Source organism: Triturus cristatus, chromosome 1_1 (assembly GCF_964204655.1).
Source record: "Triturus cristatus chromosome 1_1, aTriCri1.1, whole genome shotgun sequence".
Lineage (NCBI taxonomy): Eukaryota > Metazoa > Chordata > Amphibia > Caudata > Salamandridae > Triturus > Triturus cristatus.
The window spans coordinates 1107813442-1107831305 of record NC_140579.1 but is presented as its reverse complement, the minus strand read 5'-3'; positions in this window follow the sequence as shown (position 1 = coordinate 1107831305).

The window sequence follows — 17864 nt, the reverse complement described above, 5'->3', positions numbered from 1 at the left end:
ACTGTACAAAAAGGCTTTATCGCGTGCGCGAACACGCATATTGCGAGCGCGAAAATGACGAAAACTGTAAGTCCGCGTTGTCGCGCTGTGCAGAGTTACCAAAAGTACGCGAGCTGAATCCCTAGGCTTACTGCCTAAAAAGCCCTATTTATTTAACACACACCCAAAAAATGCTATTCCAGCCCAAAAAACACCTTTTGCAATAAAATCCAAAGCCATCCATGGTGTAAAAGAAAATCAACAGACAACACAAACTGTAAATTTATATAACGCACCAAAGATTTGAGGCTGACTACCTCTGGGCCTACTGGCAGACTAGGCTACAAGCTTGGAACAGAATGGCAAAAGCAAGCACACTGCTTGGATGGCTCCACAAAATGGCCACCACACACCCACAACAACAAGAAATAGAAGACAGTCAATGTACGCCTATGGCAAAATCACAATGCCTGCCTTCCTAAAATGGCCGCCACACACATGCACAGGCCACCCACCACAAATATCCAAAAAGTGATTACAAAGGACAGGAACAGGAAGTTTTAGTGTCTGTGGAACTTACTTCCTCTCATAAAAATATTTTGAAAAAAATAAAAGCTTCTCCGTGCTCCAAACCTACAGCTCAATGACAACCCGAGGAGTTTTTTTAGCAGAAATGCACAAAAAAGTGTTTTCGAGAAGGATCTATGTTGCTCGCGAGATATTGTTTGCCAGATTGCAAAAGCTGCGTGTTCGGGATCGTGAACTGTACAAAAAGGCTTTATCGCGTGCGCGAACACGCATATTGCGAGCGCGAAAATGACGAAAACTGTAAGTCCGCGTTGTCGTGCTGTGCAGAGTTACCAAAAGTACGCGAGCTGAATCCCTAGGCTTACATACTGCCTAAAAAGCCCTATTCATTTAACACACACCCAAAAAATGCTATTCCACCCCAAAAAACACCTTTTGCAATAAAATCCAAAGCCATCCATGGTGTAAAAGAAAATCAACAGACAACACAAACTGTAAATTTAAATAACGCACCAAAGATTTGAGGCTGACTACCTCTGGGCCTACTGGCGGACTAGGCCACAAGCTTGGAACAGAATGGCAAAAGCAAGCACACTGCTTGGATGGCTCCACAAAATGGCCGCCACACACCCACAACAACAAGAAATGGAAGACAGTCAATGTACGCCTATGGCAAAAGCACAATGCCTGCCTTCCTAAAATGGCCGCCACACACATGCACAGGCCACCCACCACAAATAACCAAAAAGTGATTACAAAGGACAGGAACAGGAAGTTTTAGTGTCTGTGGAACTTACTTCCTCTCATAAAAATATTTTGAAAAAAATAAAAGCTTCTCCGTGCTCCAAACCTACAGCTCAATGACAACCTGAGGAGTTTTTTTAGCAGAAATGCACAAAAAAGCGTTTTCGAGAAGGATCTATGTTGCTCGCGAGATATTGTTTGCCAGATTGCAAAAGCTGCGTGTTCGGGATCGCGAACTGTACAAAAAGGCTTTATCGCGTGCGCGAACACGCATATTGCGAGCGCGAAAATGACGAAAACTGTAAGTCCGCGTTGTCGCGCTGTGCAGAGTTACCAAAAGTACGCGAGCTGAATCCCTAGGCTTACTGCCTAAAAAGCCCTATTTATTTAACACACACCCAAAAAATGCTATTCCAGCCCAAAAAACACCTTTTGCAATAAAATCCAAAGCCATCCATGGTGTAAAAGAAAATCAACAGACAACACAAACTGTAAATTTATATAACGCACCAAAGATTTGAGGCTGACTACCTCTGGGCCTACTGGCAGACTAGGCTACAAGCTCGGAACAGAATGGCAAAAGCAAGCACACTGCTTGGATGGCTCCACAAAATGGCCGCCACACACCCACAAAAACAAAAAATGGAAGACAGTCAATGTACGCATATGGCAAAAGCACAATGCCTGCCTTCCTAAAATGGCCGCCACACACATGCACAGGCCACCCACTACAAATAACCAAAAAGTGATTACAAAGGACAGGAACAGGAAGTTATAGTGTCTGTGGAACTTACTTCCTCTCATAAAACTATTTTGAAAAAAATAAAAGCTTCTCCGTGCTCCAAACCTACAGCTCAATGACAACCTGAGGAGTTTTTTTAGCAGAAATGCAAAAAAAAGTGTTTTCGAGAAGGATCTATGTTGCTCGCGAGATATTGTTTGGCAGATTGCAAAAGCTGCGTGTTCGGGATCGTGAACTGTACAAAAAGGCTTTATCGCGTGCGCGAACACGCATATTGCGAGCGCGAAAATGACGAAAACTGTAAGTCCGCATTGTCGCGCTGTGCAGAGTTACCAAAAGTACGCGAGCTGAATCCCTAGGATTACATACTGCCTAAAAAGCTCTATTTATTTAACACACACCCAAAAAATGCTATTCCACCCCAAAAAACACCTTTTGCAATAAAATCCAAAGCCATCCATGGTGTAAAAGAAAATCAACAGACAACACAAACTGTAAATTTAAATAACGCACCAAAGATTTGAGGCTGACTACCTCTGGGCCTACTGGCGGACTAGGCCACAAGCTTGGAACAGAATGGCAAAAGCAAGCACACTGCTTGGATGGCTCCACAAAATGGCCGCCACACACCCACAAAAACAAGAAATGGAAGACAGTCAATGTACGCCTATGGCAAAAGCACAATGCCTGCCTTCCTAAAATGGCCACCACACACATGCACAGGCCACCCACCACAAATAACCAAAAAGTGATTACAAAGGACAGGAACAGGAAGTTTTAGTGTCTGTGGAACTTACTTCCTCTCATAAAAATTCTTTGAAAAAAATAAAAGCTTCTCCGTGCTCCAAACCTACAGCTCAATGACAACCTGAGGAGTTTTTTTAGCAGAAATGCACAAAAAAGTGTTTTCGAGAAGGATCTATGTTGCTCGCGAGATATTGTTTGCCAGATTGCAAAAGCTGCGTGTTCGGGATCGTGAACTGTCCAAAAAGGCTTTATCGCGTGCGCGGACACGCATATTGCGAGCGCGAAAATGACGAAAAATGTAAGTCCGCGTTGTCGCACTGTGCAGAGTTACCAAAAGTACGCGAGCTGAATCCCTAGACTTACATACTGCCTAAAAAGCCCTATTTATTTAACACACACACTCAAAAAATGCTATTCACCCCAAAAACACCTTTTGCAATAAAATCCAAAGCCATCCATGGTGTAAAAGAAAATCAACAGACAACACAAACTGTAAATTTAAATAACGCACCAAAGATTTGAGGCTGACTACCTCTGGGCCTACTGGCGGACTAGGCCACAAGCTTGGAGCAGAATGGCAAAAGCAAGCACACTGCTTGGATGGCTCCACAAAATGGCCGCCACACACCCACAACAACAAGAAATGGAAGACAGTCAATGTACGCCTATGGCAAAAGCACAATGCCTGCCTTCCTAAAATGGCCGCCACACACATGCACAGGCCACCCACCACAAATAACCAAAAAGTGATTACAAAGGACAGGAACAGGAAGTTTTAGTGTCTGTGGAACTTACTTCCTCTCATAAAAATATTTTGAAAAAAATAAAAGCTTCTCCGTGCTCCAAACCTACAGCTCAATGACAACCTGAGGAGTTTTTTTAGCAGAAATGCACAAAAAAGCGTTTTCAAGAAGAATCTATGTTGCTCGCGAGATATTGTTTGCCAGATTGCAAAAGCTGCGTGTTCGGGATCGCAAACTGTACAAAAAGGCTTTATCGCGTGCGCGAACACGCATATTGCGAGTGCGAAAATGACGAAAACTGTAAGTCCGCGTTGTCGCGCTGTGCAGAGTTACCAAAAGTACGTGAGCTGAATCCCTAGGCTTACATACTGCCTAAAAAGCCCTATTTATTTAACACACACCCAAAAAATGCTATTCCACCCCAAAAACACCTTTTGCAATAAAATCCAAAGCCATCCATGGTGTAAAAGAAAATCAACAGACAACACAAACTGTAAATTTAAATAACGCACCAAAGATTTGAGGCTGACTACCTCTGGGCCTACTGGCGGACTAGGCCACAAGCTTGGAACAGAATGGCAAAAGCAAGCACACTGCTTGGATGGCTCCACAAAATGGCTGCCACACACCCACAACAACAAGAAATGGAAGACAGTCAATGTATGCCTATGGCAAAAGCACAATGCCTGCCTTCCTAAAATGGCCGCCACACACATGCACAGGCCACCTACCACAAATAACCAAAAAGTGATTACAAAGGACAGGAACAGGAAGTTTTAGTGTCTGTGGAACTTACTTCCTCTCATAAAAATATTTTGAAAAAAATAAAAGCTTCTCCGTGCTCCAAACCTACAGCTCAATGACAACCTGTGGAGTTTTTTTAGCAGAAATGCACAAAAAAGCGTTTTCGAGAAGGATCTATGTTGCTCGCGAGATATTGTTTGCCAGATTGCAAAAGCTGCGTGTTCGGGATCGCGAACTGTACAAAAAGGCTTTATCGCGTGCGCGAACACGCATATTGCGAGCGCGAAAATGACGAAAACTGTAAGTCCGCGTTGTCGCGCTGTGCAGAGTTACCAAAAGTACGCGAGCTGAATCCCTAGGCTTACATACTGCCTAAAAAGCCCTATTTATTTAACACACACCCAAAAAATGCTATTCCAGCCCAAAAATCACCTTTTGCAATAAAATCCAAAGCCATCCATGGTGTAAAAGAAAATCAACAGACAACACAAACTGTAAATTTAAATAACGCACCAAAGATTTGAGGCTGACTACCTCTGGGCCTACTGGCGGACTAGGCCACAAGCTTGGAACAGAATGGCAAAAGCAAGCACACTGCTTGGATGGCACCACAAAATGGCCGCCACACACCCACAACAACAAGAAATGAAAGACAGTCAATGTACGCCTATGGCAAAAGCACAATGCCTGCCTTCCTAAAATGGCCGCCACACACATGCACAGGCCACCCACCACAAATAACCAAAAAGTGATTACAAAGGACAGGAACAGGAAGTTTTAGTGTCTGTGGAACTTACTTCCTCTCATAAAAATATTTTGAAAAAAATAAAAGCTTCTCCGTGCTCGAAACCTACAGCTCAATGACAACCTGAGGAGTTTTTTTAGCAGAAATGCACAAAAAAGTGTTTTCGAGAAGGATCTATGTTGCTCGCGAGATATTGTTTGCCAGATTGCAAAAGCTGCGTGTTCGGGATCGTGAACTGTACAAAAAGGCTTTATCGCGTGCGTGAACACGCATATTGCGAGCGCGAAAATGATGAAAACTGTAAGTCCGCATTGTCCCGCTGTGCAGAGTTACCAAAAGTACGCGAGCTGAATCCCTAGGCTTACATACTGCCTAAAAAGCCCTATTTATTTAACACACACCCAAAAAATGCTATTCCACCCCAAAAAACACCTTTTGCAATAAAATCCAAAGCCATCCATGGTGTAAAAGAAAATCAACAGACAACACAAACTGTAAATTTAAATAACGCACCAACGATTTGAGGCTGACTACCTCTGGGCCTACTGGCGGACTAGGCCACAAGCTTGGAACAGAATGCCAAAAGCAAGCACACTGCTTGGATGGCTCCACAAAATGGCCACCACACACCCACAACAACAAGAAATGGAAGACAGTCAATGTACGCCTATGGCAAAAGCACAATGCCTGCCTTCCTAAAATGGCCGCCACACACATGCACAGGCCACCCACCACAAATAACCAAAAAGTGATTACAAAGGACAGGAACAGGAAGTTTTAGTGTCTGTGGAACTTACTTCCTCTCATAAAAATATTTTGAAAAAAATAAAAGCTTCTCCGTGCTCGAAACCTACAGCTCAATGACAAACTGAGGAGTTTTTTTAGCAGAAATGCACAAAAAAGCGTTTTCGAGAAGGATCTATGTTGCTCGCGAGATATTGTTTGCCAGATTGCAAAAGCTGCGTGTTCGGGATCGTGAACTGTACAAAAAGGCTTTATCGCGTGCGCGAACACGCATATTGCGAGCGCGAAAATGACGAAAACTGTAAGTCCGCGTTGTCGCGCTGTGCAGAGTTACCAAAAGTACGCGAGCTGAATCCCTAGGCTTACATACTGCCTAAAAAGCCCTATTTATTTAACACACACCCAAAAAATGCTATTCCACCCCAAAAAACACCTTTTGCAATAAAATCCAAAGCCATCCATGGTGTAAAAGAAAATCAACAGACAACACAAACTGTAAATTTAAATAACGCACCAAAGATTTGAGGCTGACTACCTCTGGGCCTACTGGCGGACTAGGCCACAAGCTTGGAACAGAATGGCAAAAGCAAGCACACTGCTTGGATGGCTCCACAAAATGGCCACCACACACCCACAACAACAAGAAATGGAAGACAGTCAATGTACGCCTATGGCAAAAGCACAATGCCTGCCTTCCTAAAATGGCCGCCACACACATGCACAGGCCACCCACCACAAATAACCAAAAAGTGATTACAAAGGACAGGAACAGGAAGTTTTAGTGTCTGTGGAACTTACTTCCTCTCATAAAAATATTTTGAAAAAAATAAAAGCTTCTCCGTGCTCCAAACCTACAGCTCAATGACAACCTGAGGAGTTTTTTTAGCAGAAATGCACAAAAAAGTGTTTTCGAGAAGGATCTATGTTGCTCGCGAGATATTGTTTGCCAGATTGCAAAAGCTGCGTGTTCGGGATCGTGAACTGTACAAAAAGGCTTTATCGCGTGCGCGAACACGCATATTGCGAGCGCGAAAATGACGAAAACTGTAAGTCCGCGTTGTCGCGCTGTGCAGAGTTACCAAAAGTACGCGAGCTGAATCCCTAGGCTTACATACTGCCTAAAAAGCCCTATTTATTTAACACACACCCAAAAAATGCTATTCCACCCCAAAAAACACCTTTTGCAATAAAATCCAAAGCCATCCATGGTGTAAAAGAAAATCAACAGACAACACAAACTGTAAATTTAAATAACGCACCAAAGATTTGAGGCTGACTACCTCTGGGCCTACTGGCGGACTAGGCCACAAGCTTGGAACAGAATGCCAAAAGCAAGCACACTGCTTGGATGGCTCCACAAAATGGCCGCCACACAACCACAAAAACAAAAAATGGAAGACAGTCAATGTACGCCTATGGCAAAAGCACAATGCCTGCCTTCCTAAAATGGCAGCCACACACATGCACAGGCCACCCACTACAAATAACCAAAAAGTGATTACAAAGGACAGGAACAGGAAGTTTTAGTGTCTGTGGAACTTACTTCCTCTCATAAAACTATTTTGAAAAAAATAAAAGCTTCTCCGTGCTCCAAACCTACAGCTCAATGACAACCTGAGGAGTTTTTTTAGCAGAAATGCACAAAAAAGTGTTTTCGAGAAGGATCTATGTTGCTCGCGAGATATTGTTTGCCAGATTGCAAAAGCTGCGTGTTCGGGATCGTGAACTGTACAAAAAGGCTTTATCGCGTGCGCGGACACGCATATTGCGAGCGCGAAAATGACGAAAACTGTAAGTCCACGTTGTCGCGCTGTGCAGAGTTACCAAAAGTACGCGAGCTGAATCCCTAGGCTTACATACTGCCTAAAAAGCCCTATTTATTTAACACACACCCAAAAAATGCTATTCCACCCCAAAAAACACCTTTTGCAATAAAATCAAAAGCCATCCATGGTGTAAAAGAAAATCAACAGACAACACAAACTGTAAATTTAAATAACGCACCAAAGATTTGAGGCTGACTACCTCTGAGCCTACTGGCGGACTAGGCCACAAGCTTGGAACAGAATGGCAAAAGCAAGCACACTGCTTGGATGGCTCCACAAAATGGCCGCCACACACCCACAAAAACAAGAAATGGAAGACAGTCAATGTACGCCTATGGCAAAAGCACAATGCCTGCCTTCCTAAAATGGCCGCCACACACATGCACAGGCCACCCACTACAAATAACCAAAAAGTGATTACAAAGGACAGGAACAGGAAGTTTTAATGTCTGTGGAACTTACTTCCTCTCATAAAAATATTTTGAAAAAAATAAAAGCTTCTCCGTGCTCCAAACCTACAGCTCAATGACAACCTGAGGAGTTTTTTTAGCAGAAATGCACAAAAAAGTGTTTTCGAGAAGGATCTATGTTGCTCGCGAGATATTGTTTGCCAGATTGCAAAAGCTGCGTGTTCGGGATCGTGAACTGTACAAAAAGGCTTTATCGCGTGCGCGGACACGCATATTGCGAGCGCGAAAATGACGAAAAATGTAAGTCCGCGTTGTCGCGCTGTGCAGAGTTACCAAAAGTACGCGAGCTGAATCCCTAGGATTACATACTGCCTAAAAAGCTCTATTTATTTAACACACACCCAAAAAATGCTATTCCACCCCAAAAAACACCTTTTGCAATAGAATCCAAAGCCATCCATGGTGTAAAAGAAAATCAACAGACAACACAAACTGTAAATTTAAATAACGCACCAAAGATTTGAGGCTGACTACCTCTGGGCCTACTGGCGGACTAGGCCACAAGCTTGGAACAGAATGGCAAAAGCAAGCACACTGCTTGGATGGCTCCACAAAATGGCCGCCACACACCCACAACAACAAGAAGTGGAAGACAGTCAATGTACGCCTATGGCAAAAGCACAATGCCTGCCTTCCTAAAATGGCCGCCACACACATGCACAGGCCACCCACCACAAATAACCAAAAAGTGATTACAAAGGACAGGAACAGGAAGTTTTAGTGTCTGTGGAACTTACTTCCTCTCATAAAAATATTTTGAAAAAAATAAAAGCTTCTCCGTGCTCCAAACCTACAGCTCAATGACAACCTGAGGAGTTCTTTTAGCAGAAATGCACAAAAAAGCGTTTTCGAGAAGGATCTATGTTGCTCGCGAGATATTGTTTGCCAGATTGCAAAAGCTACGTGTTCGGGATCGCCATCTGTACGAAAAGGCTTTATCGCAGGCGCGAACACGCATATTGCGAGCGCGAAAATGACGAAAACTGTAAGTCCGTGTTGTCGCGCTGTGCAGAGTTACCAAAAGTACGCGAGCTGAATCCCTAGGCTTACATACTGCCTAAAAAGCCCTATTTATTTAACACACACCCAAAAAATGCTATTCCACACCAAAAAACACCTTTTGCAAAAATATCCAAAGCCATCCATGGTGTAAAAGAAAATCAACAGACAACACAAACTGTAAATTTAAATAACGCACCAAAGATTTGAGGCTGACTACCTCTGGGCCTACTGGCGGACTAGGCCACAAGCTTGGAACAGAATGCCAAAAGCAAGCACACTGCTTGGATGGCTCCACAAAATGGCCACCACACACCCACAACAACAAGAAATGGAAGACAGTCAATGTACGCCTATGGCAAAAGCACAATGCCTGCCTTCCTAAAATGGCCGCCACACACATGCACAGGCCACCCACCACAAATAACCAAAAAGTGATTACAAAGGACAGGAACAGGAAGTTTTAGTGTCTGTGGAACTTACTTCCTCTCATAAAAATATTTTGAAAAAAATAAAAGCTTCTCCGTGCTCGAAACCTACAGCTCAATGACAAACTGAGGAGTTTTTTTAGCAGAAATGCACAAAAAAGCGTTTTCGAGAAGGATCTATGTTGCTCGCGAGATATTGTTTGCCAGATTGCAAAAGCTGCGTGTTCGGGATCGTGAACTGTACAAAAAGGCTTTATCGCGTGCGCGAACACGCATATTGCGAGCGCGAAAATGACGAAAACTGTAAGTCCGCGTTGTCGCGCTGTGCAGAGTTACCAAAAGTACGCGAGCTGAATCCCTAGGCTTACATACTGCCTAAAAAGCCCTATTTATTTAACACACACCCAAAAAATGCTATTCCACCCCAAAAAACACCTTTTGCAATAAAATCCAAAGCCATCCATGGTGTAAAAGAAAATCAACAGACAACACAAACTGTAAATTTAAATAACGCACCAAAGATTTGAGGCTGACTACCTCTGGGCCTACTGGCGGACTAGGCCACAAGCTTGGAACAGAATGGCAAAAGCAAGCACACTGCTTGGATGGCTCCACAAAATGGCCACCACACACCCACAACAACAAGAAATGGAAGACAGTCAATGTATGCCTATGGCAAAAGCACAATGCCTGCCTTCCTAAAATGGCCGCCACACACATGCACAGGCCACCCACCACAAATAACCAAAAAGTGATTACAAAGGACAGGAACAGGAAGTTTTAGTGTCTGTGGAACTTACTTCCTCTCATAAAAATATTTTGAAAAAAATAAAAGCTTCTCCGTGCTCCAAACCTACAGCTCAATGACAACCTGAGGAGTTTTTTTAGCAGAAATGCACAAAAAAGTGTTTTCGAGAAGGATCTATGTTGCTCGCGAGATATTGTTTGCCAGATTGCAAAAGCTGCGTGTTCGGGATCGTGAACTGTACAAAAAGGCTTTATCGCGTGCGCGAACACGCTTATTGCGAGCGCGAAAATGACGAAAACTGTAAGTCCGCGTTGTCGCGCTGTGCAGAGTTACCAAAAGTACGCGAGCTGAATCCCTAGGCTTACATACTGCCTAAAAAGCCCTATTTATTTAACACACACCCAAAAAATGCTATTCCACCCCAAAAAACACCTTTTGCAATAAAATCCAAAGCCATCCATGGTGTAAAAGAAAATCAACAGACAACACAAACTGTAAATTTAAATAACGCACCAAAGATTTGAGGCTGACTACCTCTGGGCCTACTGGCGGACTAGGCCACAAGCTTGGAACAGAATGCCAAAAGCAAGCACACTGCTTGGATGGCTCCACAAAATGGCCGCCACACAACCACAAAAACAAAAAATGGAAGACAGTCAATGTACGCCTATGGCAAAAGCACAATGCCTGCCTTCCTAAAATGGCAGCCACACACATGCACAGGCCACCCACTACAAATAACCAAAAAGTGATTACAAAGGACAGGAACAGGAAGTTTTAGTGTCTGTGGAACTTACTTCCTCTCATAAAACTATTTTGAAAAAAATAAAAGCTTCTCCGTGCTCCAAACCTACAGCTCAATGACAACCTGAGGAGTTTTTTTAGCAGAAATGCACAAAAAAGTGTTTTCGAGAAGGATCTATGTTGCTCGCGAGATATTGTTTGCCAGATTGCAAAAGCTGCGTGTTCGGGATCGTGAACTGTACAAAAAGGCTTTATCGCGTGCGCGGACACGCATATTGCGAGCGCGAAAATGACGAAAACTGTAAGTCCACGTTGTCGCGCTGTGCAGAGTTACCAAAAGTACGCGAGCTGAATCCCTAGGCTTACATACTGCCTAAAAAGGCCTTTTTATTTAACACACACCCAAAAAATGCTATTCCAGCCCAAAAATCACCTTTTGCAATAAAATCCAAAGCCATCCATGGTGTAAAAGAAAATCAACAGACAACACAAACTGTAAATTTAAATAACGCACCAAAGATTTGAGGCTGACTACCTCTGGGCCTACTGGCGGACTAGGCCACAAGCTTGGAACAGAATGCCAAAAGCAAGCACACTGCTTGGATGGCTCCACAAAATGGCCGCCACACACCCACAACAACAAGAAATGAAAGACAGTCAATGTACGCCTATGGCAAAATCACAATGCCTGCCTTCCTAAAATGGCCGCCACACACATGCACAGGCCACCCACCACAAATAACCAAAAAGTGATTACAAAGGACAGGAACAGGAAGTTTTAGTGTCTGTGGAACTTACTTCCTCTCATAAAAATATTTTGAAAAAAATAAAAGCTTCTCCGTGCTCCAAACCTACAGCTCAATGACAACCTGAGGAGTTTTTTTAGCAGAAATGCACAAAAAAGTGTTTTCGAGAAGGATCTATGTTGCTCGCGAGATATTGTTTGCCAGATTGCAAAAGCTGCGTGTTCGGGATCGTGAACTGTACAAAAAGGCTTTATCGCGTGCGCGGACACGCATATTGCGAGCGCGAAAATGACGAAAAATGTAAGTCCGCGTTGTCGCGCTGTGCAGAGTTACCAAAAGTACGCGAGCTGAATCCCTAGGATTACATACTGCCTAAAAAGCTCTATTTATTTAACACACACCCAAAAAATGCTATTCCACCCCAAAAAACACCTTTTGCAATAGAATCCAAAGCCATCCATGGTGTAAAAGAAAATCAACAGACAACACAAACTGTAAATTTAAATAACGCACCAAAGATTTGAGGCTGACTACCTCTGGGCCTACTGGCGGACTAGGCCACAAGCTTGGAACAGAATGGCAAAAGCAAGCACACTGCTTGGATGGCTCCACAAAATGGCCGCCACACACCCACAACAACAAGAAGTGGAAGACAGTCAATGTACGCATATGGCAAAAGCACAATGCCTGCCTTCCTAAAATGGCCGCCACACACATGCACAGGCCACCCACCACAAATAACCAAAAAGTGATTACAAAGGACAGGAACAGGAAGTTTTAGTGTCTGTGGAACTTACTTCCTCTCATAAAAATATTTTGAAAAAAATAAAAGCTTCTCCGTGCTCCAAACCTACAGCTCAATGACAACCTGAGGAGTTTTTTTAGCAGAAATGCACAAAAAAGTGTTTTCGAGAAGGATCTATGTTGCTCGCGAGATATTGTTTGCCAGATTGCAAAAGCTGCGTGTTTGGGATCGTGAACTGTACAAAAAGGCTTTATCGCGTGCGCGAACACGCATATTGCGAGCGCGAAAATGACGAAAACTGTAAGTCCACGTTGTCGCGCTGTGCAGAGTTACCCAAAGTACGCGAGCTGAATCCCTAGGATTACATACTGCCTAAAAAGCTCTATTTATTTAACACACACCCAAAAAATGCTATTCCACCCCAAAAAACACCTTTTGCAATAGAATCCAAAGCCATCCATGGTGTAAAAGAAAATCAACAGACAACACAAACTGTAAATTTAAATAACGCACCAAAGATTTGAGGCTGACTACCTCTGGGCCTACTGGCGGACTAGGCCACAAGCTTGGAACAGAATGGCAAAAGCAAGCACACTGCTTGGATGGCTCCACAAAATGGCCGCCACACACCCACAACAACAAGAAATGGAAGACAGTCAATGTACGCCTATGGCAAAAGCAAAATGCCTGCCTTCCTAAAATGGCCGCCACACACATGCACAGGCCACCCACCACAAATAACCAAAAAGTGATTACAAAGGACAGGAACAGGAAGTTTTAGTGTCTGTGGAACTTACTTCCTCTCATAAAAATATTTTGAAAAAAATAAAAGCTTCTCCGTGCTCCAAACCTACAGCTCAATGACAACCTGAGGAGTTTTTTTAGCAGAAATGCACAAAAAAGCGTTTTCGAGAAGGATCTATGTTGCTCGCGAGATATTGTTTGCCAGATTGCAAAAGCTGCGTGTTCGGGATCGCCATCTGTACGAAAAGGCTTTATCGCAGGCGCGAACACGCATATTGCGAGCGCGAAAATGACGAAAACTGTAAGTCCGTGTTGTCGCGCTGTGCAGAGTTACCAAAAGTACGCGAGCTGAATCCCTAGGCTTACATACTGCCTAAAAAGCCCTATTTATTTAACACACACCCAAAAAATGCTATTCCACACCAAAAAACACCTTTTGCAAAAATATCCAAAGCCATCCATGGTGTAAAAGAAAATCAACAGACAACACAAACTGTAAATTTAAATAACGCACCAAAGATTTGAGGCTGACTACCTCTGGGCATGGCCCGCGGACTAGGCCACAAGCTTGGAACAGAATGGCAAAAGCAAGCACACTGCTTGGATGGCTCCACAAAATGTCCGCCACACACCCACAACAACAAGAAATGGAAGACAGTCAATGTACGCCTATGGCAAAAGCACAATGCCTGCCTTCCTAAAATGGCCTCCACACACATGCAAAGGCCACCCACCACAAATAACCAAAAAGTAATTACAAAGGACAGGAACAGGAAGTTTTAGTGTCTGTGGAACTTACTTCCTCTCATAAAAATATTTTGAAAAAAATAAAAGTTTCTCCGTGCTCCAAACATACAGCTCAATGACAACCTGAGGAGTTTTTTTAGCAGAAATGCAGAAAAAAACGTTTTCGAGAAGGATCTATGTTGCTCGCGAGATATTGTTTGCCAGATTGCAAAAGCTGCGTGTTCGGGATCGTGAACTGTACAAAAAGATTTTATCGCGTGTGCGGACACGCATATTGCGAGCGCGAAAATGACGAAACATGTAAGTCCGCGTTGTCGCGCTGTGCAGAGTTACCAAAAGTACGCGAGCTGAATCCCTAGGATTACATACTGCCTAAAAAGCTCTATTTATTTAACACACACCCAAAAAATGCTATTCCACCCCAAAAAACACCTTTTGCAATAGAATCCAAAGCCATCCATGGTGTAAAAGAAAATCAACAGACAACACAAACTGTAAATTTAAATAACGCACCAAAGATTTGAGGCTGACTACCTCTGGGCCTACTGGCGGACTAGGCCACAAGCTTGGAACAGAATGGCAAAAGCAAGCACACTGCTTGGATGGCTCCACAAAATGGCCGCCACACACCCACAACAACAAGAAGTGGAAGACAGTCAATGTACGCCTATGGCAAAAGCACAATGCCTGCCTTCCTAAAATGGCCTCCACACACATGCACAGGCCACCCACCACAAATAACCAAAAAGTGATTACAAAGGACAGGAACAGGAAGTTTTAGTGTCTGTGGAACTTACTTCCTCTCATAAAAATATTTTGAAAAAAATAAAAGCTTCTCCGTGCTCCAAACCTACAGCTCAATGACAACCTGAGGAGTTTTTTTTAGCAGAAATGCACAAAAAAGCGTTTTCGAGAAGGATCTATGTTGCTCGCGAGATATTGTTTGCCAGATTGCAAAAGCTGCTTGTTCGGGATCGCGATCTGTACGAAAAGGCTTTATCGCGTGCGCGAACACGCATATTGCGAGCACGAAAATGACAAAAAGTGTAAGTCCGTGTTGTCGCGCTGTGCAGAGTTACCAAAAGTACGCGAGCTGAATCCCTAGGCTTACATACTGCCTAAAAAGACCTATTTATTTAACACACACCCAAAAAAAGCTATTCCACCCCAAAAAACACCTTTTGCAATAGAATCCAAAGCCATCCATGGTGTAAAAGAAAATCAACAGACAACACAAACTGTAAATTTAAATAACGCACCAAAGATTTGAGGCTGACTACCTCTGGGCCTACTGGCGGACTAGGCCACAAGCTTGGAACAGAATGGCAAAAGCAAGCACACTGCTTGGATGGCTCCACAAAATGGCCGCCACACACCCACAACAACAAGAAGTGGAAGACAGTCAATGTACGCCTATGGCAAAAGCACAATGCCTGCCTTCCTAAAATGGCCTCCACACACATGCACAGGCCACCCACCACAAATAACCAAAAAGTGATTACAAAGGACAGGAACAGGAAGTTTTAGTGTCTGTGGAACTTACTTCCTCTCATAAAAATATTTTGAAAAAAATAAAAGCTTCTCCGTGCTCCAAACCTACAGCTCAATGACAACCTGAGGAGTTTTTTTAGCAGAAATGCACAAAAAAGCGTTTTCGAGAAGGATCTATGTTGCTCGCGAGATATTGTTTGCCAGATTGCAAAAGCTGCGTGTTCGGGATCGCGATCTGTACGAAAAGGCTTTATCGCGTGCGCGAACACGCATATTGCGAGCACGAAAATGACAAAAAGTGTAAGTCCGTGTTGTCGCGCTGTGCAGAGTTACCAAAAGTACGCGAGCTGAATCCCTAGGCTTACATACTGCCTAAAAAGACCTATTTATTTAACACACACCCAAAAAAAGCTATTCCACCCCAAAAAACACCTTTTGCAATAGAATCCAAAGCCATCCATGGTGTAAAAGAAAATCAACAGACAACACAAACTGTAAATTTAAATAACGCACCAAAGATTTGAGGCTGACTACCTCTGGGCCTACTGGCGGACTAGGCCACAAGCTTGGAACAGAATGGCAAAAGCAAGCACACTGCTTGGATGGCTCCACAAAATGGCCGCCACACACCCACAACAACAAGAAATGGAAGACAGTCAATGTACGCCTATGGCAAAAGCACAATGCCTGCCTTCCTAAAATGGCCGCCACACACATGCACAGGCCACCCACCACAAATAACCAAAAAGTGATTACAAAGGACAGGAACAGGAAGTTTTAGTGTCTGTGGAACTTACTTCCTCTCATAAAAATATTTTGAAAAAAATAAAAGCTTCTCCGTGCTCGAAACCTACAGCTCAATGACAAACTGAGGAGTTTTTTTAGCAGAAATGCACAAAAAAGTGTTTGAGAAGGATCTATGTTGCTCGCGAGATATTGTTTGCCAGATTGCAAAAGCTGCGTGTTCGGGATCGTGAACTGTACAAAAAGGCTTTATCGCATGTGCGGACACGCATATTGCGAGCGCGAAAATGACGAAAAATGTAAGTCCGCGTTGTCGCGCTGTGCAGAGTTACCAAAAGTACGCGAGCTGAATCCCTAGGATTACATACTGCCTAAAAAGCTCTATTTATTTAACACACACCCAAAAAATGCTATTCCACCCCAAAAAACACCTTTTGCAATAGAATCCAAAGCCATCCATGGTGTAAAAGAAAATCAACAGACAACACAAACTGTAAATTTAAATAACGCACCAAAGATTTGAGGCTGACTACCTCTGGGCCTACTGGCGGACTAGGCCACAAGCTTGGAACAGAATGGCAAAAGCAAGCACACTGCTTGGATGGCTCCACAAAATGGCCGCCACACACCCACAACAACAAGAAGTGGAAGACAGTCAATGTACGCCTATGGCAAAAGCACAATGCCTGCCTTCCTAAAATGGCCTCCACACACATGCACAGGCCACCCACCACAAATAACCAAAAAGTGATTACAAAGGACAGGAACAGGAAGTTTTAGTGTCTGTGGAACTTACTTCCTCTCATAAAAATATTTTGAAAAAAATAAAAGCTTCTCCGTGCTCCAAACCTACAGCTCAATGACAACCTGAGGAGTTTTTTTAGCAGAAATGCACAAAAAAGCGTTTTCGAGAAGGATCTATGTTGCTCGCGAGATATTGTTTGCCAGATTGCAAAAGCTGCGTGTTCGGGATCGCGATCTGTACGAAAAGGCTTTATCGCGTGCGCGAACACGCATATTGCGAGCGCAAAAATGACAAAAAGTGTAAGTCCGTGTTGTCGCGCTGTGCAGAGTTACCAAAAGTACGCGAGCTGAATCCCTAGGCTTACATACTGCCTAAAAAGACCTATTTATTTAACACACACCCAAAAAAAGCTATTCCACACCAAAAAACACCTTTTGCAAAAATATCCAAAGCCATCCATGGTGTAAAAGAAAATCAACAGACAACACAAACTGTAAATTTAAATAACGCACCAAAGATTTGAGGCTGACTACCTCTGGGCATGGCCCGCGGACTAGGCCACAAGCTTGGAACAGAATGGCAAAAGCAAGCACACTGCTTGGATGGCTCCACAAAATGGCCGCCACACACCCACAACAACAAGAAATGGAAGACAGTCAATGTACGCCTATGGCAAAAGCACAATGCCTGCCTTCCTAAAATGGCCGCCACACACATGCACAGGCCACCCACCACAAATAACCAAAAAGTAATTACAAAGGACAGGAACAGGAAGTTTTAGTGTCTGTGGAACTTACTTCCTCTCATAAAAATATTTTGAAAAAAATAAAAGTTTCTCCGTGCTCCAAACATACAGCTCAATGACAACCTGAGGAGTTTTTTTAGCAGAAATGCACAAAAAAGCGTTTTCGAGAAGGATCTATGTTGCTCGCGAGATATTGTTTGCCAGATTGCAAAAGCTGCGTGTTCGG